Source organism: Neovison vison, chromosome 6 (genome assembly GCF_020171115.1).
Source record: "Neovison vison isolate M4711 chromosome 6, ASM_NN_V1, whole genome shotgun sequence".
NCBI classification, from domain to species: Eukaryota; Metazoa; Chordata; class Mammalia; order Carnivora; family Mustelidae; genus Neogale; species Neogale vison.
In genome coordinates, this window is record NC_058096.1 from 90,673,983 (window position 1) to 90,701,971 (window position 27,989).

The 27,989-nt window shown below is 33.3% G+C and overlaps 1 long non-coding RNA gene across 3 annotated transcripts; it reads right to left on the minus strand.

Moving 5' to 3' along the window:
* Positions 1-251: 251 nt before the first annotated feature.
* Positions 252-22,565, minus strand: LOC122908669. Of its 3 annotated transcripts, none has more exons than XR_006385007.1 (4): positions 22,515-22,565; positions 14,648-14,692; positions 11,877-12,020; positions 252-942 (listed from the first exon to the last, which is right to left on the minus strand). It is a non-coding gene; the product is annotated as an uncharacterized LOC122908669 (long non-coding RNA). The 3 variants fall into 3 exon arrangements; XR_006385006.1 differs by lacking the exon at positions 252-942 and adding an exon at positions 9,718-10,656; XR_006385005.1 differs by lacking the exon at positions 252-942 and having other exon boundaries at positions 11,519-12,020.
* Between the last annotated feature and the right edge of the window lie 5,424 nt (positions 22,566-27,989).

Sequence of the window (27,989 nt, forward strand, 5' to 3'; positions counted from 1 at the left end):
TACTCTTCTTATGTTCACAGTATGGGCTTTAACTCATCTCAAATTTATTTTCTTTATAGTATAAGGTAAGGATCAGACCAGGTTTTCTTTTTTTTTTTTAAGATTTTATTTATTTATTTATTTGACAGCGATCACAAGCAAGCAGAGAGGCAGACAGAGAGAGAGGAGGAAGCAGGCTCCCTGCTGAGCAGAAAGCCCCATGCGGGGCTCAATCCCAGGACTCTGAGATCATGACCTGAGCTGAAGGCAGCGGCTTAACCCACTGAGCCACCCAGGCGCCCCCCGACCAGGTTTTCTTATCCTATGTAGATTAATTTGTTTTTAGGACTATTTATTGAATATCAATTATAGAATCAAATCTTGGTGTAAGCAAGTCTCTGCGTCTGAATTTCCCCTCTCTACATTATTCAGCCAAAGCCCTGCTGTGTTCACTGGGCCCCTCCCTCTCATAAATTCTGAATTCAAATTCTTGTCTCTTCTGCATCACAAGACTGCAGGAGATTCTGTAGTGTGTTTTTTGTGTGGCCATTAAACATTTGAGCCCCCTCACTTTCAGAATTTAAACTAATGTAATTTTGGGAAAATGAGACGTGCATCAAGCTCAGTTCTTCATATCACTCTTCTTTACTGAGCTCTTCTTCTTCAAAGTCTCCAATTTTGTGTCCCTGAACCCAGGAAACCACCAAAAACCATGCCACTGCTTTCTTCTCCTTGAGAGGTCTCCCTTTGTCCACAAAAGGCTCTGATTCTAAGTCTCTTGTCATGTACACAGGATGGATAAAGGAGTTACAGAATCTTAGCTCCTGTCTCCGAGGCTCCTGATTCTTGGCCCATTCAGTCCTGGTTTCTCTGAGCTCTCTTAGGTCGTTAAATGGATTCTGAATTTCTTATGCAGTTTTTGTAATTGTTCTCAGTAGGAGAGTTAGATTGCTTCAAGGTATTCTATTATAACCAGAAACAAAAGTATAATGCAGTTATTTTTATAATTGTATTTGTCAAATTTGTGTTCTTGTGGTTTGTATTTACTGTGCTTTATCCTTTATTTGTTTATATGAAAAAAATATTTTCTTTTATTCCCTTCTATTTTTATTTTAAGGTTTTTTTTTACCCTTCCCCCTTAGAATATAGTTAAGGATATACTTTAAATTGTTTCCTTTCATATTATAGTATTCATAACTGCGTTAGAAATACTGAAGCTAATAAATAGTCCTATCCTGATAGTAGTAAGAGACCCTCTGCTTTCACATTGATTTCCTCCTTCCAGTTACATGCTATCATGCTTATTATTTTAACAAGTTTTTAAACCCTAAAGAAGATACTTACTAAACTTTCAAATCTTTTTAATTTCTACAAAACATTTGTCAATACATTAACTTTTTTTTTTAAATAAGATGATTCTTTCATCTTTTCTTTCTTCTGATTTCCAATTTCTTCTTTTAGAAATATATTCTTTACTTGAATTTTGACAAATAGCTGTAAATAATGTGTTCAGTTCTAATAATATGAAAATGCTTGCTTTTGCCTCACTCTTGACTTATAATACAATAGGATACAGAACTGCTTCTGGCCAGTTCATTATTTGCATGTTTAATAACTATCTGCTTATTTTAGTAGGGCTTGTTTTCACTCTAAATTCCTCTTGTTGGTTTGGATGGAAAAATATCATTACAAATAAGGTTTTTTTTAAAAAAATCTTCCTTATTTAGATTTTCTTGTTATATTATATAACTAAGACAACTTTGAAGTTTCTGCACTGTGAGGCAACGGAAATTCAAACCAAGTCTCAAATGAAGTGCAGGTTTTGATTACATTTACTTCTGAGAGAAGCCTTTTCCACCTAAAGCCCAAACAGAGGTCAGTAATAACTTTAAATTGTCTTTTTACAATGATAAGAAATATTTTGCTTTGTTTAATGTTTCTTCCTGGGGATAGTCATTCAAGTTTCCAGTTTTAAGTAGAATCTCATTCCAAATCACTGCTTCATAAGTGCCTGGGGATTTGATCTACTTCTTCACACAGATGTTAAACTAAAGGTAGTGGTTACCAGGATGGGAACTACCACCAAAGGAGCCCACAACTCAGATCTCTCTTATACCAACAAATAGGAACTTGCCCTTTTTTCAATTTCAAAACATTTGACGCTATATAGATACCACAAAATGCAAAGACTAGAGGTGACCCTAGATCCCTAGATATTATGTAGCACAATTTATCACTGTATGATGGAATTCTTCTTATATTTTTGACAGATGGTCATCCGTCTGCTTCTGTTACACAGCAAACTGTACATATCAACTGCTCATTTCATTCCCCAATTGCCCTAGTTCCTGAGATAGTGTATCAAATTCATTGATTTTTACTATTATCTTTATTTTGTCTGTTTCTGCAATCAGCATCTTCAGAAAAATGCTATTGTGAGTGACTTGAAACTCTAAATGGATACAGATAAAAATACACTTCTAAAGATAAAAATTCACCAGAGTGTTTTTGAATAGAACAAGCCAACTTCAACAGGTCACTTCACTTTCTTAGAAGTAGAAAAGGAGAAATTTTATTTCTGAGTTAGTTAGAAGCTAAGTATACCAATCTAATATATAGAAAAGAAGTAATATATCCTAACATATGGTAGTGTATTGATTAATTATTAATTATTAATTAAGAATGTGAACTTTGGATCCAGGCCATCTCAAGTGGATTCTGAATCTGCACTTTCTAACTTTACCTACAAATATTGGGAAATTTTCTTTTTTTAAAAAAAATTTGTTTACTTACTTATTTATTTAATTAGTTATTTGAGAAAGAGAGTGAGTGTGTACACAAGCAGGGAGGATGGACAGAGGCAAAAGGAGAGAGAAAATCTTAAGTAGGCTCCATGCTAAGCATTAGGCACTTCACCCTGACCTAGAGCTCTATCTCATGACTCTGACATCATGACCTGAGCTGAAATCAAGAGCCGATGCTCAACCAGCTGAGCCAACCAGAAGCCCCTGGGAAAATTTCTTACATACTTTATTTAATCTATAAAATGGGATGAAATTATATCATCATAGTGGAGTCTTATGGAAATCACATAAAATAGCATATATAAAATATTTAGCACAATGCCCAGCTGTTGTAGTATCTATGGCAAGGAAACTCATATTAAAAGATATTTATGGAATATAGAGATTACATGTTTTATATAATATCAGCTTGCAGAAGATAATTTGATTGGCGGGGGGTTTATTACTCGGGCACCACAGGTTGAGACAACACTGTATACATATGGATTCATCATAGCAGCACCTATATATGGTGCTAACTTTGTATTAGTTATGATATAAGCTCAGTTGCTACAACAAAGTTCCAAAAACAATAAAGTAGCTTAAACAAGACAGAAGTTTGTCTGTAAGTCAAGTTTTATCATGGGCAGTCCAGGGCTGTAATCAAGGTTGTACTCTACCATGGACACGGGGTGCTTTGTATATCATTGCTGTGCATTTTTCATGGCTTTCATCCCTTTGAATAAGGTAGATGTTATGTCTCCCACTATATCTGTATTCCAGGTAGCAGGAGGGAGAAAATGAGTGGAGATCACAATCCCTTTGCTTAAATCTGAGTCGGGAAGGTGCACACATCACTCACATTCCATTAGCCAGAACATTGTTATGTAGACACAACTATATGCAAAGAAGGCTGCAACATGCAGTATTATCTTGGCTACTCTGAGATCAATTAAACTCACAGAAGCTCTGTGAGACAGGAATAGGGGAAAATGGGTATTGGAGAACTTGCAATCTCTTACCAATTGCTTACCAATTTGGCGACCCAAATATGCTTTTCCTCACTCCCTTATTTTCTCTCACAACCTCTCTTTCCAAATGAGACAGTGAGCATGACATGTCCTAATGAGTTATGTTATCTTACTCAAAGAGAGAACCTTTGGTTTATAGTGAATTTGCTGCATAAGGAAGAAACTATCTGCCCTCAAAACTATATATAAAATGATGGAGTAACAAAGAGATGACCACAATTAAAATCTTCTTCTAAAAAGGGGATATTAGGAAACATAAATCAATCACAGTTTATAATGATCAAATAACAGTTTATTGCTCTAAACATTGAAAACAGGTTAGACCCTGTGAAAGCCTGGATTTTGTCCCTGTCCATTGTTCTCTGTGATCTAGGGCTTTGACTTCTGAAGGGTGTTTTGTTGTTGTTGTTGTTGTTGTTGTTTGTTTTTTGTTTTTTTGCACCCATTATCTGTTCTGGAGGAATATAGCATGGGCATTGGAGAATGTAATTCTTAGGGTTGCACAATATTGCAGTCATCTTTCTCTGTAGGCAAATTTGGGGTTCAGGGATCCTTTAAGTGTCAAATACTGGTGATAAATTACCTTAAAATTAGAAAACTATCAGTTTGTTGATGGACAGGTAGTTTCAAATGTTAATAAGCATCATTTGGGATCACATTTTGACTGTTTATTTTTATTTATTTTTTTAGAGAACACTGACCTTTTGGTTACTGCCTTCTGTGCTTTATGCATTATCCCTTCACTCAGCTAATGAAGGCTGTTTGATAAAATAGGCTTGGATGGAGAGGTAATCATCTTAACCTCATTTTTACCACTTAGCTGGTTCCCAACATCCATCCAATAATCTAGAGGGAGCTTTCTAAATAGAGAATGTAGATGGAAGTTATTTGAAACAATACACCAAAAGCTATGTGCATCACTCATCATCACAATCTATTGATCAAAATATAGTCACATAACCTAGAAATAAAGGCATATGGGAAACATATTAAGTGCTTGCAGAGTAAGATGCTAAGATAGTATCTAGGTTGTTATCACTAAAAGGAAGAATTGAAAATGGGGAATAATTAGCAATCTCTGACACTGAGGGTTGAGCACTCATTTTGAAGCACAGTGCTTTTTATATTAAGTAAATATAATTTGGTTGAATCTTTCATTAAAGGAATGTTGATAAGATATTCACAAGAACTATATCTAAAATATAAGATTAAAGAAAGTTTGGAAGTAAACAAACCATGAATAGTAAAAATTTGATAGAGATATCTTAATAGTAGCAAATCAGTATTTAAAGCAAAATAAATACCCAAAAACCAAATGTGAATGCTCAAGCAGATCATATACCAGACCTACTATAAGAATCTTTATTGGGGAAAATCACAAGAACAACAGTAGTGAGCACATGGACCCCTTGTTCTCACTCAAGAGTAATACAGAGCAATCTAGTAGGACTATATGTTAGATAGCAGGAGAGAAAATCTGACCACTTGGTAGTGGGGTTTTTAAAGTATGGAAGTAAAGAACCACAAGCACCTCCCTTGGTGGAATCAGGGCTAAGATATAATAGCAACAAGACATGTTATACAGTTAACTGCAGGCTTGCCTGCCCAGCTCAGCATTTGTGGTTGGGAGCATGTGTTCCTCCCCTGCCATAATTAGGAGGAGGACCCCAAACCTTCCAGTTGCAATTACATGCTATGATAGGTTAGTAAAAGTGTTTGTTCATTTTCTATGGGGGCTTACAACACTTATGCTAGAATAATAGAGGGCTCTGGTCTTACCCTTGTAGTTTATCTAAATTGATTTTCATAGACCCTAAATTATAGTCAGTTCGTAGGGCACTTTTGAAAGGCTTGTGAAGAGGCACCATTTTTTTTTTTTTTTTTCTGGAAAGCCAGGCGAAAACATACATGAGTAAAAGGAAATAATATTGGATATTATAAAAGTTTGCACCTGAATCTTAAGGTAAATAATACATATTTTAAGTTGTGACTTATATCTAAAACTTACCAGAGAAAATATCTACCTTCAAAAGCAAATATTAGCATAAAGTAATGAACTTAACATCTATCCAATGAAGCTGAATAGAAAGCAGCATACTAAACTCGAAGGAAGAAGAAAGGAAGGATCACAAGTATGAATAGAAATGTGTATAGTAAGAGGCAATCAAGTACTAGAGAGATGAATAAAACCCAAAGAGTTTTAAAAAATACTGATAATGTTGATAAATCTTTGGAAAGAATGACAAAGGAAAAAAAAAAGAGAAAGGACAGAATAATTTGAGTATTAGATATATATTAGAATACATATATTGGAAAAATGTAACCAAACATACCAAATTACACCAAATTGCCATGACACCAAAATAACGCAACAATAAAAATTTGCCTCACATATAAAATTACAGAAACATAGAACTTCACAAGTGAATCCAACCAAATAGTCAAGGAAAAATAATGTCAATCTAACACACATTCTTAAATAAAATACTCGAGAGAAAATTTTCCACTTGGAGAGGCTAGAAAAATTATGATACCAACATCTTGGATAGCTTGAGAAAGGAAAATTATAGATCACTATTGGTCATGAGCAAAGGTGCAAAAATTCTAAACAAATATAAAATCAATCTCAGGCATATATAAAGAGGGTAATACATTATTATCAACTAATAGAGTTTGACCCCAGGATTCAAGATTAAGTCACAATAACAAAAAAAAAAAAAAAAAATTTCAATTGTTCTACACTATCAAATAGATCAAAAGAAGGATAAAAATATATATATATGCAGAAAATGTGTATAATAAAAGTCATTATCATGTCTTGATTTTAAAAATGTCTCCAAGCTAAATATTGATACATAGAAACTCCTTTATCTTATAAAAATTACCTTCAAAAAAGTAAAGCACACATAGTTATTAGTGAATCATTCAAACTTACCTTTCGACAGAGAAGCGGGATATTAATATCCACTAACATAACTTCTACGTATAATACAGTAATTCTAGCTACACAGCCTCAAAGGTGGGAAAGTAATAAATAGTGTCAGAATTAAAAGTATAAAACAAAGCTCTTATTATTGACTGATATAATTATATATGTTATATGTTATAATTTATATAAAATTATATATTATAAATAAAATATATATTGTATGATATAATTTCAAAATATAAAAGCATATAAATGTAGCATATTTTAATATAGAATACAATTTCATTTATATTGTATATAATATAATTATTATTTTATACATGATATGCATATTATGTTTATATTTTTACATACATATAATATGTATAATTTAAAATTATATATGTAAAATTATGTATAAAATAAAATTACATGAAAATTTTATAAAAATATATAAAATTCAAAGGAATCTGTATATAAATTATCATAATTAATAAGGGAGTTAATAAAGGCTTCTCATTACCATTTTAATTCTAATATAATTCATTTTTGTTTCCAGACTCTAAAAACAACCAAGAAATAGCATGAAGCTATCAAGTAGCCAGTAGTAAATCTAACAAATAATATAAGATTCTCTATGAAGAGAATTATGACACTTTATTGAGAGACATTAAAGAAGGCTAAGTCGTGAGATACACCACCATATTCAAGGGTTGCAATAATGATACAAATGTCCAATATTTCCAACTTATCTTGCAGCACAGTTCAAATGGAAGCCTCACCAGATGTATGTGTGCATGTGTCCCTAGATGAAAAGAAGGGGGAAAAAAAAGGTAGGGCTTGCTTTGCAAGCATCAACATACAGATAGATTGACAGAATAAAAGCCCAGAAGGCCTTATTATATTATCATGATATAGAATAGATATTATTTTTTTTTCAGATAAGTGCATTAAACAGTTTTGTTTTAATAACAGTGCTAGGAAAATTGAGTAGCTACACAGGAAAATGCTAAACAGTACTACTCCCATCATTCAAAAAAATGCAGGTCAATTAAGGAATATGAAAGGAAAATACTAAATTTTCAGACAAAAATGTAGGTAAATTTTTTGTATCTTGAGAGAGAGGCCAACACATTATACAAGACACTAAGTGCAAAAACATTAAAATAGACTCATAAATTCAGTTGTTGGTGGTTTTTTTTCTTTTTTAAGACTTATTTATTTGAGAGAGAGCAAGGCAGAGGGAAAGAGAAACCTTAGCAGATTCCATGCTCAGTGCGGAGCCCAATGTGGGGCTTCATCTCAGAACCCTGAGATCATGACCTAAGTGAGACCAAGAGTTGGATGCTTAACTGACTGTGCCATTCAGGCGCCCTTAGATTCATAAATTCAACTATATTTAAAAAGTGACTTCTGTTCCTCAGATGACACTACAATGAAAACAAAAAGACAAGCCACAGAACGGGAGAATGTATTGACAGGGAACAACTAACAAAAAATTTATGAAAATGCTAAGCATAAGAGAGGAGTGGGGCACAACCACTAATACAAACTGTGCAAATGTGAATAGTCCAAGAACTTTGGAAAATTATTTGGCACTGTCTAGTGAAATGGAAGCCACACAAACTCTACAGATCAGTAATTTCACTTTTAGATGTGCATGTAGATAAATTCTTGTACATGTGTGCTGGGATTCTATAGGATATTGTTCATAGACACATTGTTTATTATTGGCCAAATTTGACACAAATTATAAACAAACACTGGTTAATAGATAATGGTAGCATATATAAAAAGAAAATATAACAATTAAAATAAATGAGATATAGCTATAGACAATATTCATGAAACTCAAACAATATTTAGTGAAAATACATGCAATATGATTAAATTTATACAAAGCTTGAAAAGAAACAACAGCATGCATACACAGCTTATAAAAATATATACATTTGGAACTGAAAGCATGACATAGTTGCAGTAGAAATCAGCAGAAAATTTCCTTTGGAAAATATAAGTATTCAGGTTCAGGAAGGGACACTTGAGAGGCTCCTACTATAATGGCAATAATTTATTGCTTGAAATGAGTAATCAATACATTGGTGCTTCCTTTTCATTACTCTAGAAGCTCTACATATATATTTTATGCACATCACATTAAAATTTATGATGAAGAAAATAGAGAAAAACATCTTAATTACTGCTACTACAAGCCCCATAGGCACACTAGACCCATTATTTGTGGAAAAAAATGATATTATCTTTGTTCTACTTTAGGTAACACCTCTCTCTGGATGAGATTTATGGTGGCACAAACCTATAATGACTCCTTTTTATTCTTCTTATCTAATTAAGCAAGTGAAGCAAAAGCAAAACCAAAAAAAAAAAAAATGTAGCTTGGATTCTTGAGAAGAAAATTAAAACAACATTAAAAAAAACTATGTTTGAGAAGATCAGCTCAATTTTCTTTTGTACTTACTGAGATTGACATAAACATTATCTCTAGCAAGAGTTTTCCTGTTTTATTGATTAGTAAATTACTACTCCCAGATCAAAGTGGTAACGCCGATGATTGAAAACTAGTTGTAAATTTTGTTGTTATTGTAAATTTGTTATTGTTTGTTTTGTTATTGTTAAGTCTGCCAAAAATCAAGGTAATACGTATTTAGAGTTTCTAATATGAACAATAGTCCAAGGTAGGAAAAATTATAGACATCTTCACACACTATAACTTCTAAAGTTAATTTAAGCAGGACTATATTTGCTGGCATTTCATCTCTAAACTTATAAATTGTTATAGTACTTTTATATCACTTCTACTAAATTTATAGGATGAGCATATATAAAATATAAATATAAAAATACATTATCCATAATACTAAATATATAACATTATCTGAAATGGTAGAGGAGAGAAATCTGAAATCAGTTTCAACAGGCTGAGGTCAAAGTGTTGGCAGAGCCATAATCTCTCTAGAGACACAGAATCAATTCCTTGCCTCTTCCAGGTCCTGGTGGTTGCCCATATTCCTTGGCTTGTGGACATGTTAACTCCAATCTTTGCAGTTGTGGTCCCACTGTCTTCTCTCCTTCTTTGTGTGCATTTAGGGCCTAGCCAGATAATCCAGAATGATCTTCCATTGCAAGACCTTACACTTGATCATAATGTGAAGCTTTTTGTTGTTGTTGTTGTCAAAGAGGACATTCACAGACTCCAGGAGAAATTAAGACAAGGAAATCTTCTTTTGGGGATCATTATTCAGCCTACCACACATTTCCATTTAAATTATATTCTTATTAGGATATAAGAGTACGTAAGCATATTTTGCCTCTACAGAGACAAGTAAGCATGCTTTTATTGCAATATATGATATAACGGAAGTGATACAAAAGAGAAATTATAAATAGCTTTTTCATTGAAACCTCTGTAAAAGAATCTGTAAGCCAAGAATTGCTTGCCTGATTTTGTTTTCAGAATATTATCCTTACAGTCTATATGCTAGAACGAAAAACAAGAATTTATATTTATTTAAGCAAAGTTCATTTACCTGCTAACTGAGGCTGAACATATAACTTTTCTTTGCAGAATAAAACTGACAGTTTTTGCTGTAATTACATCCCATCTTCTATGAGATTACTTGACAAGCGGTTGGATGTGTGTACAACATGCTAGCAAAATACAAGAAATTTTATAATACTTGTTTCACTCCTAATGTGCAAATCATTTATATTAACGTGAAGGTTAAACTATGTTAACAGTGGTTCCAAATTTAATGTCTTAAAGAAAATAATTATTTATTGACTTATGATTTAACAAATGTATGGTGACAATCCTGGTTGGGGAATGGCTTTGTTCCACATGGTATTCTGGGAATCTGTTTTCATCTGGTTGTTTCAGCTTCTCCTAAAATGTTGAACTCATATGCGTAGTACATAAGCATATTCATTTTCCTGTCTAAGGGAGGAAGAAAGAGAACATGGAGGAAGGCCATGCAATCTATTAAGCCCCAACATAGAAGTGGCACCTGCCATTTTCCTCTATTCTATTATTAAGGATTTATCCCACAGCCACATTTAATTGTAAAAGTTGCTGAAAAATGTCTGTACTTGAGCAGCTGTATTCAGCTGCAGTTGTCTTACTGTGAAAGACAATATATTTTGTTTTCAATTTTATTTTCCCCAGTCTCTACAACAGATGGCAAAATATGCAATATGTTCGACCATGTGGATGTCTACCCATTAGTTAGTAAAAACGGACAAAGAATTTGAAAATGATTGATTGTCTGCTTTTAAGACAAAGGTTTAAGACAAAAGTTGTATGGAGAGGAGTACGTGGGAAGCTCGGTCAGTTGGGCGACTGGCTCTTGTTTTGGAGCCTTCCATGGGGTCATGATTTGGTGTCATGGGATCAAGCCTCATGGGCTCTGTGGCCAGTGGGGAGTTCAGCTTGGTCTTCTCTCTCTCCCTCTCCTTCTACCTCTCCCCCTGCTTGTGTGTGCTTACTCTTTGTCTAGAATATGATAAATAAATCTTTTTCTTTAAGATTTATTTATGTTATGTTATGTTATGTTATGTTATGTTATGTTATGTTATGTTATGGAAAACATTAAAATAGCATGCATTAACATTTTAATTTATTGGTTCAATTACTTTTACACCAACTATAGGTCCTTAGGACATAAAGAGCAGTAAGACTTTTCCTGAACACAGGAAATTCGCAGACTGACTATCAAGATAATCTAAAATGAAATAAAATTCACTTAAAGTAGATGATGTAATCACATGAGAGTCATAATCCAAAAGAGAAATTAAAAGCATTTTCAAAATGAAAGAGAATGTAGTTTTTAATTCAGATCTGGAACATTTCATTGATACCGCATGCAGACTCCCTTTTTGTAGTAAGAGTTGACTAATTAATCTCAATTTCTGGACAAAATTTTCAAGAAATACTGGGCTTTCAGTTATAATGAGATGGCTTCTAAACCAGCATTTGAGTTACAGTGACTAAAAGTGTTGATCTTAAAAATATTTCTTACGTAGATTCACCGAAGATGGCATGAGTATGGGAAAATTGAGAGAGGAATTTCCCAAGCATACAAATGAGACAACAAAATGACATCAACCCAAATAAATTTCTTGTAATAATATTCCCATAAGTCCAGAAACATAAATTACCATGCGTAGGTGTAAGCCACTTTTCCACGCTGAATCTCCTCCTTTTGACAAGTTCAATACCCTTCAGGACCTTACGATGTTCTGGGTGCAAACTCATTTCTCTCTAAGAGATGTTCTCCAATGGGTAATTTCTTTACTATGCACCTAGGAACACAGTCCTTATAAAATATTTTATAGAAGTCTATATAAAAAAAAAAATCACTACCATGGTTTGTGTCTAACTATTGACCTGCACAAAATAATATCCCATATCTTATTTCATTTACTCCTCTGAACAGTCTTATGACCTGGCCATTAATATCCTACTATTGCAAAGAGAAAACCCAGATTCAGAGAGATTGTTAGTTGATCTACCAGATAGCCAGTAACTAGCAGAACTTTGACTGGGAATGGGCCTGCTGGCTCCAAAACCTGCCAGCATTATTTTGTCAGTGTTTGATCAAACCATATTTAATATGTAAATATTTATTAATGTTTCAAGGTGCTCTGTGTATGCTTATGTGTATATGTGACTCTTCTGCTAAAATGTCAGCGACTTGAAGCTCATGTTCTTTTATTTTTTTTTAATGTCTCAAGAGTTCCTAATGCAGGATTCTGTATACTCAATAAATGTTCATTAAAGTACATCATTTAATCTCCTTAAATTATGTTCAATTTATATAATTCTCTAGTTCTCATGCTATTGAGATTCATCTTTACAAAATCAATGACTGAGACCTTAACAAAGTCTTTCACTATAAATGCATTCATTATATGTTCCTTAGTGGGATGATATCTAAATTCCAGTATCATGATGCATTATTTTGTAGTCATCTTATTTATATACTACCATAGTTTAATATATTTAATTATAATTCCAAGCTTTCCTCTTTCTGATCATAATTTGTTAACTGCTTCATGACATGTGTCCATGACAAGTCTTTTTTAAAAAATAAATATGCATATTTTTAGTTAAAAAAAATGCCTGTTAAAATATAATTTCTTAGCAGTAGACATAGCATTTTGACAACAAACACACAAAAATACATCATTAGAGACCATTTATATTGATTTCTTAAAATTCATCAGGCTCGATAAATTCACTTGTAAAACTTGCAGCAATTATTCTATTTTTATTCCAAAGCAGTCACTCAGTAATGCAGAGCTTTTTTTAGTGTTAAATTGAGGAAAAATCATCTGTAGTTTTGCCACACTTTCCAGCATACACCTAGAGCAACGCTGATGTTGGTAAAAATGCATAGCCTGTGTGCATGATGTTTTAAGAAGAGGATTGACTTGGCAGTCAGTTGGTCTGACCTCACAGAACGTTTTACTGATAAATGTAGGAAGGTTCAGGAGAGGCAGAGAGGTGTTGTTTATCTCAGATATGAAAGTGTGGGGAGTGGGGAGCCCCTGGGTGGCTCACTTCATTAAGCATCTGACTTAGGCTCAGGTAATGATCTCAGGGTCTTGGGATCTAGGCTTAAGTCATTATCTGAGTCCTGCTCAGCAGGGAACTGGCTTCTCCCTCTCCCTGCTTGCCCTGTTAAATAAATAAACAAAATCTCCTTGAAAATGGAGGGGATGGTAAATGAGATCACTAATCTCCAAAATTACTTTGGATATTTGAATTTACTAATATTCTTCTCACTTGTTGAGTGTTACCTATGTGCATATGTACATGTTTTAGGGAAATAAAAATTTTTTCACAGTGTTGTTTTTAAGTTTTATGTTACAACATGAAATCTGGTCAGGTAATGATAAAGCAAAGATTTAAACTAATAAGTAATACACATGGTTATTTAACTATTTACATATTAATAAGACCTGTTATTTCAGGGCTAATTGAAACACAACTTTAAACCTCATTTTAGATTTAAAAGAATCATTTTGTATTTCCTGAGTCTCTGAAGTTCGCATTTGGATTCATGAGTCTATGAATGATGGGATTTTTAAAAATTCTGAAGGCTATCATGTGTTCATATGCTTAAAGCAATAGTCAATTTTTAAAATATTTTTATTTATTTATTTGACAGAGAGAGACACAGAGAGAGAGGGAACACAAGCAGAGAGAGTGGGAGAGGAAGAAGCAGGCTTCCCGCTGAGCAGGAGCCCAGTGTTGGGCTTGATCCCAGGACCCTGGGATCATGACCTGAGCCAAAAGCATACTTACACTTAATGAATGAGCCGCCCAGGCACCCCAGCAATAGTCAATTTTCTTAAATATTATAGTAACAGCCACAATAATACAAAAGATTCAAAAGACTAAATGTAGTATATAGTACATGAAAATAACAAAGAAACTACTGCAATTATCAGGTTTAATTTTGCAATAAAAGTTATCTCTAACTGTTTATATTTGCTTATGTATTTAACCTCTCTGTGTTATAAAAATCCTACAAAGGCTATGATTCTAGTATCTATTTGCATTGCAAGTTAATTATTTGAATTTTTGTTAAATTTAGGTAACATTTCCATTTGGAATATTAGTTAATAAAAACCATGAGAATTCTCACTTTAATACTCTGAAAGTAAAAAAAAAAAAAAAAAAAAAAAAAGAACAATTTCTAACTTCTACATTAATAACTAAAGATCTAGGAGAGAAAGAAGAAAAGAAGAGAAGACATGATTCTAACTATAAAGTTGATTTTTTTTAAATTACTTGAGTCCAAGGAGTTATATTCCTGCCCTTTTTTCCATTCTCATCACCTAAACAAAAGCTGAAAGAGGGTGGATATTCAAATATTCCTAAATTATTGAATTAAGGGCTGAATTAAAGACATTCTTCTTACCTCTAAGCCCCAATTCTCGTGTTCACAGTCTCAAATAGATCGTTTCTGTAATAAAATCCCCAAATGAATAAAAATTAAAACAGATTCTACCAGATTTCTTTAAAGAACAATCCTTTTTTAGTTACTTGTTCAAAAGGGAGAGTAAAGTCCTTTTTTTTTTTTTCCTTTTCTCAATTGGGCCTCATCATGTATATTTTGCTTGCTCCTTACCTAGCAAAGCAGCTGTCTAGGATTTGTCTGCTTCCTTCCTACTTGATTGAAATGAGTCATATATCATTAGACAGAGTTAAACAGAAACCATATACATTCAAATTAGTATAAGAAAAAGAAAGCAGAACATAGATGAACCTTTAAGTTTCTATAGGCTGGCTGGAAAAGGATAAACATTAAATACTGACCTATATATTCAAAGCAAAGAAGAAAACACTTATACCTGCATCAGTATATAGCATTCTTCCTATTAAAAATAAATGCAAAATGCCACACTTCTGAGATCTGAGCAAAATTTCCTTTGAGCTTAATTATTGGATGTTTAAAGTACAAATGACCAAAGGGAGACAGGGATTATTTTTTATATAGTATATATAAAAGTATATAGCATGTATAAAATTATAAACAAAACAAGTAAAAATTACATTTATTTGAGTATCTGTAGTACATGAATAATATGAGGCATTTCCCACATCTAGTTATCTAGAAATAACTCTTATTTCTAGACACTTATTTCTTATTTCTTATCACCTCAAGAATCTGAGTTGTTTTTCATCAGTCAATACAAGCTTAAATTGCCTTAGTTCATTCTGTTAAAAATAATTTACACATGCATCAATCAAATTAAACAAGCTGAAAACCAAAGAGACAAATTGAATGCAGATTTTGCAGTATAGGAGTATATGGGAAAGAGAGTATATATTAACTACTGCAGTAATTTTTCTATTAGGTTCTCTCACAAATATGAGGTATAGGGCACTGTGTCAGTGAATAAAAAGATGGGGCATAGAAATTATTAGTTACATGACTTTGAAGTTACTTAAAAAATCTTTTTTTCTTTTTTTTTACTACGTCTTTGTTTTTAGTTTTTTCTAAAATTCATCAGAGGGAGAGCAAGCACAAACAGGAGGAGCAGCAGGCAGAAGGAGACGCAGATTCCCAGCCATGCAAGAAGCCCGACGTGGGACACAATCCCAGGACCATGGGATCATGACCTGAGCTGAAGGCAGACACTTAACCAGCTGAACCACCCAGTGTCCCTATCTAAAGATTCTTAATCTCTGGCCCTTCATCTGTAAAATAGAGAAAATGTATGTTTGGAAAATGTTGGATATATACTGGCATCCACTACAAAAATGTTGTAATTCTTATTTCTATGTTGTATAACTAACATTTTTATTTCATAGTAATACAGTTATGCTATTAATATGGATCCAATATGAAACATCGATCTATAATTACTATACTAAATCAATATATTTTCTTGCTCCAGACCCAGTTTACCCAGAGCACAAACCAGCCTGAGAAGCAAACACAACTCTCCTGTCATTCATGTTCTGATGCCTGACTCTCTTTGAGACAATGCTGTCATCTCCAACTCTAAGCCTTTTCTGAGTCAGGCGTCTGTGGAACAAATGGTGAAACTACGTCTCCGGCTCTACTGATGGCCTTTACTCCCTTTCCCATGTGCCTGACATACATGAAGATAAACTGAGCCACATGGGACAGCGGAATCCTAAGAACTTGACACTCTCTCAGGGATCTGAGGGGAACTGCAGTATCAGTGCTATGTAAGTATGTATTTTCCCACACCTTTAAAGTTCAGGAAAGAAGCTAATGGGCTGAATCTTCTCTACTTTTGAGGCTGGACTAGTTAGGATGATCAACAAACAGATAGGCATTTTCTATGTACTTTCTGAGAATACTACATATGGTAAGACACTTCTGTCATCCCCACCTACCACAGGAATGCACCATCACAAGTATTTAGGAAACTGGACTGCAGAACACAAAATGAGCTCACAAAAAAGGTAACAGCCTACCAGACAGAGAAGTATTACAACCAAAATACAAGCCAAATGAAATTCAATAGTAGGAGTGATGTATGGATCTCTGTGTGTGTGTGTGTGTGTGTGTGTGTGTGTGTGTATCTTTCTCTCTGTCTCTCTCTCACACACACAGAACCATCTTCAACAAAAATAATAATCCTTAGAACTTAAATAAAGATTAAATAGATAAATGATTAGTAGGTCCCTTCTGAGGCTAAAATTAATGCTCTGGAAAATCAAGGGCAAGAAAATCTCAAAGCACAAAGCAAAACATTAAAGTGAAGTAATGATGAAGGAAATGATTTTTTTAAAAAGACTTTGAAAGATAGATCTGAAAAGAGGAAATGAACAGATGTGGGAAAGGCAATAATTAAACAATTTATAAAAGAAAATTTTCCCTTAGTAGGAAAGATCTGAGTCTACATATTGAAAGGTGTCACCATTACTCAGGGTAAATTTATGAGAAAATGCAGAGAGGACAAATTCTGGGAAATTGCTGAACTCTAAATAAGAAGATAAAAATATTACAAGTTTGCAGAGAGAAAGAAGAAAAATGCCCAACCAGCACTGGACTTCTGATGTATAAATTGATGTATAAACTGCACACACTGGGGTCCTCTATCCACCCACACTGTCATTCAGGGTGAAACCAAGATATCAAAAAAATATGCACAAACTCAAACTTAACCACATTTGAGAGACGGAAGAAAGGATAGTGAGCAACAGTTATAAAAGCACACTGTATGACAATGTGTAATGATTTCTGAACAGGATTTTAAATAGGATTTTGAGTTTTGAGCCAAAGGAGAAATATTGTAGAAAGGATTATAGTCAGTACTAAAGTAGCCATAACATTTGGGACCTTGGGCCTGAACTAGGGGAATGGTGTGAGGTAGGGGATACTATCAAGTCTCAGATTGCTGAGGGCAAAGTAGCAGAGAAATGTGGAAAACTTGAGGTACTATGGTAAGAAAAATAAGGCATCAGTGGGAAAAAGTCAATTTTTCTCTTTATAAATTACATCTGTGTCTAGCGTGCCTGGGTGTCTCAGTCAGTTAAGCCTCTGATTCAGGCTCAGATTATGATCTCAGGATCCTGGGATCCAGCCCCTTGCATTGGGCTCTGCACTCAGCGGCGAGTTTGCTTCTCCCTCTCCCTCTGCCCGTCTCCCTGCATGTGCTCTTTCTCTCTCTCTCAAATTAGTAAAATCTTTAAAAAAAATAATATATGTGTCTGATTAAGATTAATGGGGAAATGAAATCATAGAAATTTGGTAAATAAAAAAATAAGGGGAAAGGGAAAATTACAGTAATAATATAAAAATGTATAATCATTTGAAGAGAGTCTGGCAGTTTATTAGAAAGGTAAATAAACTCTTACCATATGATCTAGCAACTGAGCTTTTTGGGATTTATTCAAACAAGTTGTTATTACGTCCACACAAAACTCTGAATGTGAATATTTGTAGTATTTCTATTCGTAATTGCCAAAACTTGGAAGCCACCAAGAAATCCTCTGATATAGGTAAATGTATAAACAAATCGTGGTACATCCATACATTTATTTACACAGTGATACCAAAAAAGAGCAAAATAAAAGATATTAAGCCACAAAAAGACACTGAAAGACTTTAAAATGCATATTAAGTGAAGAAGACAGTCTGAAAAAGCTACATACTGTATTATGCTAACTATATGACATTTTAGAAAAGGCAAAACTATAGAGACGGTAAAAAGATTAGTGGTTTTCAGGGGTCTGAGGGGAAAGGAGAGTGGGGATGAATAGGTGGAGCACAAAGGATTTTTAGGAGAGTGAAATTTTTCTGTACAGTACTGTAATGGTGGTTACCTGTTACTATACACTTGTCAAAATTCGCTGTGTGTACAATACTAACAGTGACCCCTAAGTAAACAAGGGACTTTAGTTAATAATAGTGTATCTATATTGGTTCATCAACTCTTTTTTTCGTATTACAAGTCGCTTCATTCTACATGTTAATGAATTGTTTATTTAAATTTTCACATATTACATTTTCTTTCTTGTTGAGAGAATAATTTTTTTTCTCCACATCTGACATTCCTGGAAATAAACTCGGTATATAGCAGGCAAAATTGTATGATGAATTCCATGATGTTTAGCCTTAGAAGTCCGAAGGTACATTTATGTCTCTGCCATTAATTAGATTAGTTTGGAATATTCAAGTATAAATTTTTTCTTGGGATATTATATCTTTTATGGGGACTAATAATGCATTATCCTTGCCTTGCAGGGAGTTTGGAAAGACAAAATGACCTTTTAAATATGTAGAAAGAGAAAAAAAATGTTTTATCAATATAAGTATTATTTAACCATTATAAATTTTTAATAATATTAGAATTACAAGAATTACATAATGCTTACCTGAAAATAAATATTATAGCTTTAATTGTATACACATAATATATACACATAGATACATATATGTATATACATACATATACATAAACAAACATATAATACAAATCTGAACTATAAATTTTTTAGTGTCAGATAATTCTTTTTTTTTTTTTCTTTTTTTAGAGACAGATTAAGAGAGAGCATACATAATGGGTGAGGGCTAGAGTGCCAGAGGGATTAAGAGAATCCCAAGAAGTTTCCACACCTAGGTGGGACTGGATACGGGGCTCAATCTCAGGACCCTAGGATCATGACCTGAGCCAGAATCAAGAGTCAGAGGCTCAATAGACTGAGCCACCCAGGCACCGCAGTATCAGATAATTCTTAAAAGTAAAAAATGATACCATGTTTTAATTAGACATAAATTGACAACTTACTATGGTTACAAAAATGTTATATGTTCACACAGAAAAAATGCATAGCAAGTAATTCTACAGGTTAAAAAATATTATTATAGAGCTAGAATATGGAAAAATATACAATATTTACAAATGTGTTATATTTCCAGAGTCATTTTCTTGAGTAACTCATAAATCCACCAATCATGTTTCCATTAAAATGCAAGATGTTATATTTTATTTAAAATTGCTTCAGGAGCAATAATTGAAAGGTAAGAATGTTTTTAAACATATTTCTTTTACTTCTTATGTACTAATTGATGAATGTAAGCTCCCAGGACCCTGAGACCCTGACCTGAGCCAAAGGCAGAGGCTTAACCCACTGAGCCACCCAGGTGCCCCTGATGAGTTCTTTTTTATTCATATTAGAGTGATACTCTATTGATCATAAATGGATAAGATAATGATTCTTTTTAATAATGAGCAAACTATATAAAGTGCATTTCAACAAAGACAAAAAAAGAAGAATATTCAATGATTTCAGTAAATCTTTTGCATAGAAGTGTATTGCTTCTGACAAAGAAAGCAAGAAACACATGGGATATATCATTATGATCACATAAGCTAACTAGAATGAAATAGAAATATTCATCCTTTTATTTTATCATCAAGTCCAGCAGCAGAAAAAGCTTAAGCTTTATTTACTTTTTTTAAGTTAACATGTAATGTATTATTTGCCCCAGGGGTACAGGTCAGTGAATCATCAGTCCTACACAGTTCACAGCACTCACCATAGCACATTCTCTCCCCAACGTCCATCCCCCACCGACCCTATCCCTCTCCCAGCCCTCCAGCAGCCCTGTTTGTTTCCTGAGATTGGGTCTGTTACCGTTTGTCTCCCTCTCTGGTTTTGTCTTGTTTCTCTTTCCCCTCCCTTCCCTTTTGATCCTCTGTCCTGTTTTTCAAATTCCTCATATCAGTGAGATCATATGATCATTGTCTTTCTCTGATTGACTTATTTTGCTTAGCAGAATACCCTCTAGTTCCATCCGTGTCCTTGCAAATGGCAGGATTTATCATTTCATTTTTACCTCAGTGAGTTTTTGTTTTTAACCAACCTCAACATAAACTAAAAACACACTCTCCTCTCCCTGTTGCCATGGCATTTTGCATTCGAACTCAGTTCAATATGTTAGTTTCATTTTGGTTAAGTACAGCATTATTCCTGGGAGCAGTTTTTGGTTGGGGAAGGGTGACAAAAGCAGGCTTGGTGACCAGGCTGTTGTATACCTGCTGTATATCAATATGTACATTATTTTTTTTTTTTCTAATTACAATGAAGAGCATATCTCCTATGCTTGACATTTAAGTATTGTAATGAAAAATAAACAGAATTTGTTCAAATCACTTCAATAATATTTAACATTTTACTGGTATGCTCTTTTACATGTTAGGTATAATAATTCACATAGATTATTATCTACTTATTTTAAAAGAAAAACAAATTTTACTGCTGATCTATAATATCCTTCTTGTGAGTTTATATTTTAAAATAACATTAGTTTTCTGCAGGAAAAATGTTCTAAAAGAAAGAAAATTACATTGAAAATTTTTATGATCTACATTTAAATAAAATACACATGATCACATATACATAAAGTTATAAGAATAGATCTATCATTCATTATGGAATCTTTCTCATTACGAATAATATGGTGTAATTCCAAAAGAAAAGGAAATACAATATTGGCACTGAGTAAGATACATTTATGTGAAAACTTAAGTCATTTTCCTCTCTGCTCAACAAAATGTTCCTTAGAGGTCAGTATGGTAACTATTGCTCAAGTACTATTTCCAGGACCTTTGTAGAAGCTATTTTTAAAATAAGGCTTTTAAATTACTTGTTGCAAATAGATTAAGTGCCCACTTTGTATGTAGCCCTGCCTGAGGCCTACAAGGGATTCCTTTCCCACACCTCAGTGAGTCTGTCACCGAAGATACATTCTTTCTACATTTAAACATTTTATTGCAAGGTAGAAAATAAATGCCACATAAAGAAGTAGGGAGACAAACTATTATGAGAATGCTAAGGACCAAAAAGACCCTTTCAACTGAGGGTAAATAACACCTGGGGTGGAGAGGTATCAGAAAACTTCAAATAGGAAGTTTTATTAATTTATATCTTTACTGGTGCTTAGAAAAGACTGTTGATAAATTTTATCTTTTATTCTTGAGCTAGCAAATTTTCTAGAAGATAAAATATTAGGGAATTTCAAAAATTAAATTTAAAAAATTGCTTAGTATACCAGATCTCATGCAAATTAGTTTGTTTAGATGCCTTTACCTAAGTAGATTGATTAAGATAAAATCCCTGTTTTACTAAGACAAGATATGGCTCAAAGGATGAGTTGGTTCTGACAACATTTCTGGGATAACCACTTCTAATATAACACATATCAATTGTTCATATTTAATATCATTCAAATTAACCATTTTAATGGTGATTTTGTCACTTTTTTTTTAATTCTATCAGAGTGCTGGGCTGTTGTGTTTCTCAAGAACTAAAGGTGTGTTTCTGTGTTTGTTGCTTTGGTATTTGGAGGAAAAATTTACCAGGTTCCCTGTGCCTTAAAAAGAGTTTGTCTTATGGGGGAAAAAAAAAATCAACAGTATTTTAAAAATTAATTTTATTTAAATACTGAATGTCAAACTGCTTTTGTCAGTGATTATTTACCATGAAATTTAACCAAGCTAAGTGTTTAGATATAAGAATAATATGACCCGTTTTCCACTGAGTGGATGGGCAGGGACCCTGCCCATCCCTGCTTTAAATGTTTTCACATATTTATCAAACATCATAGTGTTCTGTGCCAAGTACTATTTTAAGTGCTAACAACAACAACAAACCACACACACACACACACACACACACACACACACAATGCTGGTTCTTTGAGAAAGGTATAGCTATTATTGTGGTTATATTACAGGTGATCAAAATGAAAACAGAGAAGTATTTATACTTTGCCCAAGATCACACAGCTAGTAACTTACCTGTCATGATTTGAACGCAGACAGTCTGTCCTCAGAAGCCTCCCTTGGTTGATTTTTTTTCTTTTCATTAGCATTCGCCTATTCAGTGAGCCCACCTGCAGAAGATCCTAAGGAATCCACAAGGTCAAATATTATTTAAATGATACTGATGAAGTTTTAGATTGTAAGTGAGGTTCAGTGGGGTGGAATCCAGAGCCGATGACCAAGAAAGACGTCTTTGGTGCAAAATGGTGGTTTATTAAGAGGACTGAGACAGGACCCACGGGCAAAAAAGAGCAGCTGCACTGGATTGTGAGGGGTGGCTGATTCGGTACTATGGGGTTGGGAGAGGTCAGGAAAAAGGGAGGGTCTGAAAGAACTTTCATATGCTAAAGAGGACCTCCAAGATACCAGAGGCCTTACCATTGTCAAGTTAATGGTTTTTTCTTTTAGTATGGCAAGAGCAGTAAAATAGTTGGGAGCTTGGTGGAGGAATGTCACACTCCTATCACAGTCCTTATCAATGAACTTTAGGTTTAGAAGAAATTTAACTTGAACTTTATCTACAGACTCCCTCCATTTTATAGCAGGGAGGATGATGTTAGGGCTTCAGGAACAGAGTTGTGGATCTTTGGAAGTTAGGCTATTGATAAGAAAGCTCCTTCCTTGTAAATCACTGGAACATTTTTTTTTTCCAAATGTTATTTTATTTTAGCGTTCCAAAATTCATTGTTTATGTACATACCCAGTGCTCCATGCAATACATGCCCTCCACAATACCCACCACCAGGCTCACCCCACTCCCCACCCTCCCCCTGAGGGAGATTCAGGTCTTGCAGGATTGTGATCTCTACAAGTAAACTGTTTTTCCTTTTGGGCAGCCAGGAATGCTCTAGGAATGTCACATATATTCCATAGGGGGGCGGTTTGTGGGGTGTCAGCTTCTGCTTTGTCCTCAGCTTGCCTTCTGTTCCCTCATCAATACTGTTATTTATTATTTTTCTACTTTTAGACTTCAAAAATGTACCATGGAGTTTTCCAGGGGCTACATGACATCTGACGTAACAGTAGATTGATACTAGAAGCAGAGAATTCAGCTGTGTTCTGTGAAGTCAGCGTTAAAGAGTTTTGGCAAAATGTAAAACTATTGTTTTACATTTTTGGTAGTAAAGCTATTTTTTTAAATGTATTGCATTAATAGGTAATGGTAATTTTTACTTTAAATAATTATTAGTAACTATTTCTAATATTTCTCATTTTTAATTTCTATTGTGGAATATATATATATATAACAATTTTATCTTTAACAAATATATGTGTATGTACATATGTATTTACACATGTGTATGTACACGTGCATATACATATGTATATACATATAATACATATATACACACATATATACATATGTTTATACCTATATATACATGTTATATACATACATATATATGTATATACATCCCACAAAAACAAAACCTCTTTGAGATTCTCAAGTTTTAAGAGTATTAAGGAGTCCTGAGATGAAAACAGTTGAGAATCCCAGATGTTTAAACTTGTTTGGGGACTAAGTAATCTCATAAATTAATTGCAATTTCAGGGTCTTTATACTCTTTGATGGAGGACTTTTTTTTAAAGATTTTATTTATGTATTTGCCAGAGAGAGAGGCACAAACAGGGAAGCTACAGGCAGAGGGAGAAGCAGGTTCCCCGCTGAACAAGAAGACTATGTGGGACTTGATCCCAGGATCATGACCTGAACCAAAGGCAGACGCTATCTGACAGGGCCACCCAGGTGTCCCTGATGGAGGGCTATTATTTTATGTTCATAATTAAATTTTCTTTTTTTTTTTTTTTAAGATTTTATTTATTTATTTGACAGAGAGAGAGAATGCACAGGAGCATGGAGAGGAAAGAAGGCATGAGACAGAGGAAGAAGCAGACTCCCGCTGATCAGGGAGCCCAACACACTGGGTTCCATCCCATGACCCTGATCATGACCTGAGCTGAAGGCAGACGCTTAACTGACTGAGGCACCCCGGTGTCCCTCTGTGATTAAATTTTAATAACATGGAACTTTGGAGCTTCAAGATTTTAAAAAGTTAAACTTTTTAAAAATGAGATAAAATTGAATAGTACACACACACAAACTCAGATTTCAAAATTGTTCTTTTATTTCTTCATAATTATCATGTGACTTAAATTTACCCCAGCAAAGGTGGCTTTTTTTTTTTTTTTTAACACAAATGATTCTATTAGAGACTTCACTCATCATGCGCATTTTTACTTACACTGAATTGCTTATACATGCAACACAACGTAATGGGAAAAGGGGAAGATGTTGTAATGAGTAAAGTCTAAATAAATTTTGGCTCCACTACTTACCAGGCATGTGTCCTTGGCCAATTTGCTTGAACTTTCTGACCAATAACACTCATCCTAAAGATCTGCTGTGATATTTGTACTGTATATGAGTCATTTTGTCCTAGCTAAGTATCAGTTTTCTCATCAGTGAGATTATGATAAAAATTGTTTTGAAGGTATCATTTCTATTCCCTGTTGTCACTCTGTTCTTTTATTTTTACCTTCATATATATATATATATATATATATTTAGCTATACAGTTATATTTAGCTGATTGAGAAATAACATATATAAAATGAGAAATATATGAGAAATAACATATAACATAAAAATGTTATAAGTAGTGAATATAAAAACTTAATCTACTAAAATTGAATTCATAAAGGACTTTATATTTTAACATTTTCACCATAAATGCAACAATACTTTAAGGGAAAAAAAAAAAAAAAGGCTTGTATATGTAATTATTTCTTTTCAAGTAACTTGCTTTGAATCACAAAACAAAGGGAATCTCGCAAAAATAAATGATGAATCACAATCTTTACATTGTGAAGCTTCCAAAATATTTCCACAGTTTAACCACTTTCACTATTCTCCTTCAAAAACTAATTTTGAATAAAAAAATAAAGCAGACATGGAAACACAAATTTGTTTCAACATTAATAATGATGAAATAAGATAAAGTATGTATGTGGGGGTGGATGGAGGACCAGAAGGCAAACAGATCTTATAAATAGAGAGGCATAAATATTGATAAAATATTAATCAAAATTTATGAATATTTATAAGAACTATAAATTTTAATAAAAATTAGTTTGTATGTCCCTAATATGACAAGTTATAAAGATAGTTACTCAAAACAAACTATAAAATATTTTCATGTGTACATTAGAGAATAACATAAATTCAATAATGCTTCTAAGGAAGTATATAGTTTCACATTATAAAGTTTTCTAAACACATTTTTCTTCTTTTGAATTTTAACAGATATTTTTTAAAAATGTATAATTGTAAACTATACATGGTAATTTCCAGGACCTTCTCAAAATTATGAGGTTGCCAAACACTGTGATATACTTATAGAATTAATATGAAATGGAAAATAATTCAAGATGAAAACAAAATCATTTCCAACTTATTTACAGAAGCTAAAGATACTTCTTGTGGATTTTCCAATATTACAATGAAATAATTGGACTTTTTAAATAGACATACTATTACCCGGCATGTATTAATCTGCTTACTTGATACTTGTATATTTGATGAAAAATGAAATTTCTAGTTCCAGATATTAGGTAAAATGGGATTTTACAGATGAGCCAGTCTTGTAAAACTGGGGCAAAACACCAACAGGTTATAATTATGCGGTTTTCCTGAAATGCAACAGAAAAGAAGGAGATCTCAAGCCAAAGCCTGGAGTTAAGGATTACAGGGTTTTGTTTTTTGTTTTTGTTTTTTTTTTACCATTTTACACAGAAACCTATACTCTAATGACAAAAAAAAGAAAGCAAGATCAACGTGATCAGCTTCTTTTGACAGTTTGTACTTGCTAAATACAATTACATTTCTACTTTTTTAAAAAATTCTTACTTGTTAATGTGTAGTACACTAAGTGAATATGCATTAATTATGCTATCAGTATTATTTTACAAGAATCAAGCAGTAATTGGAATAGAATATGACTAATGGATAAACAGTTCTTACCTAAATGAAAGGCAAAGTTTGGAGTCAGGCCAATCTGACTTACTGAGTGTCTGTAAGAGTTAAGTGTAAGTCAGTCTTAACTCTCAGTAAACATCTCTTTGATTCCCAGATCCCTCATTTTTAAGCATGTTACCTGCTCTACAGTAAGCTGCTATTTTTAGAGTGTTACAACCAACATTTATTACTGGTGGTTATTCACTTATCAATTGATTCATATATTATGTTTTCACACTGTCAAATAAGTAGTTGATTTCATGTACTTTGGAGGGTGATTAAAAAAAAAAAAAAATGACCCTAGGGAATATTGCAGGAATTGGAGAGTCTTCTCTTTCTCCTCTGTCTTCATGTTGCTCTGGGAAGTGGATGAGTCTATTTTCTGGAGTTGAAATTTCAAGAGTCTAATTTGTATAATTAAAATTTAATATGTATAATTTGCCCTTTGACAATTGTTGAGACAAAATTATCTAGGTCAGTGGTTCGCAAATACTGCTAGGAGACCCCAGGACTCTTCAGGAGGTTTGCAAAGTCAAACTATTTTCATAATGCTACCCAGCTGTTTAACCTTTTACTTTCATTTTCTCATGAGTATAAGGATCTTCTCCAGGGACTGTAGGATGTGAGAAGTCAGCAGGTACAATACAGAGGCCAGAATGAGAGTCTATCCAAACTCAACATAAAGAAGATTTGCAAATATATTAAACAATGCAAGTCTTCTATTTTTCTTTTAAAACATAATTACTTTTCAGAAATGATGTTATTTCTATGAACATGTTATTATTTTTAAATAAATTAATAAACACGTATAAAAGTTCTGTTATAATTTCTAATATATTATCAAATGATAACTCCCTTTAACCAACAAACATCTTTATTGTTCTCAATCATTTTTTAAGAGTCTAAACAGATTTAAAAATAAAATTAAATAAAGATTTTGATCCAAGAGTCAAGGCTGACCATTAAAGAGAAAAATTGAGGGCTAATCACAGTAAGAACATTTAAGAGAAAAAGAGAAAAGAAAGACATCTCTCACAAGTTGTGGATACCAGAGAAAAGAGCAAGCAGAGACTGGTGGAAGAGAGAGCTATTCTGATCTCAGCTACAACCTTTTTTATCCTGGTAGGTGTTATGTCAGGACAACCTTGCTTTCTGTCCTCATATGCTGCCACATTAACACAAATGATGATTGTTGGAGAAAACATGGGATGCTATTATTAAGCACAAAGCTAACTGACTATTGTGAAGAAGGGTGTCTCCTTGTATTCAGTATTCATTTACTTTCAAAATTCTATTATTATATTTAGGAATGAAAGTTTTGTGTTATTTGTGTATTGATGTATTCCTTAATATTTGAAAAGGGTTTTATATCTATAACATACTTATTTACACATTTATAAAATACATATGTCTTGAAATGATAATAAACTTGATAC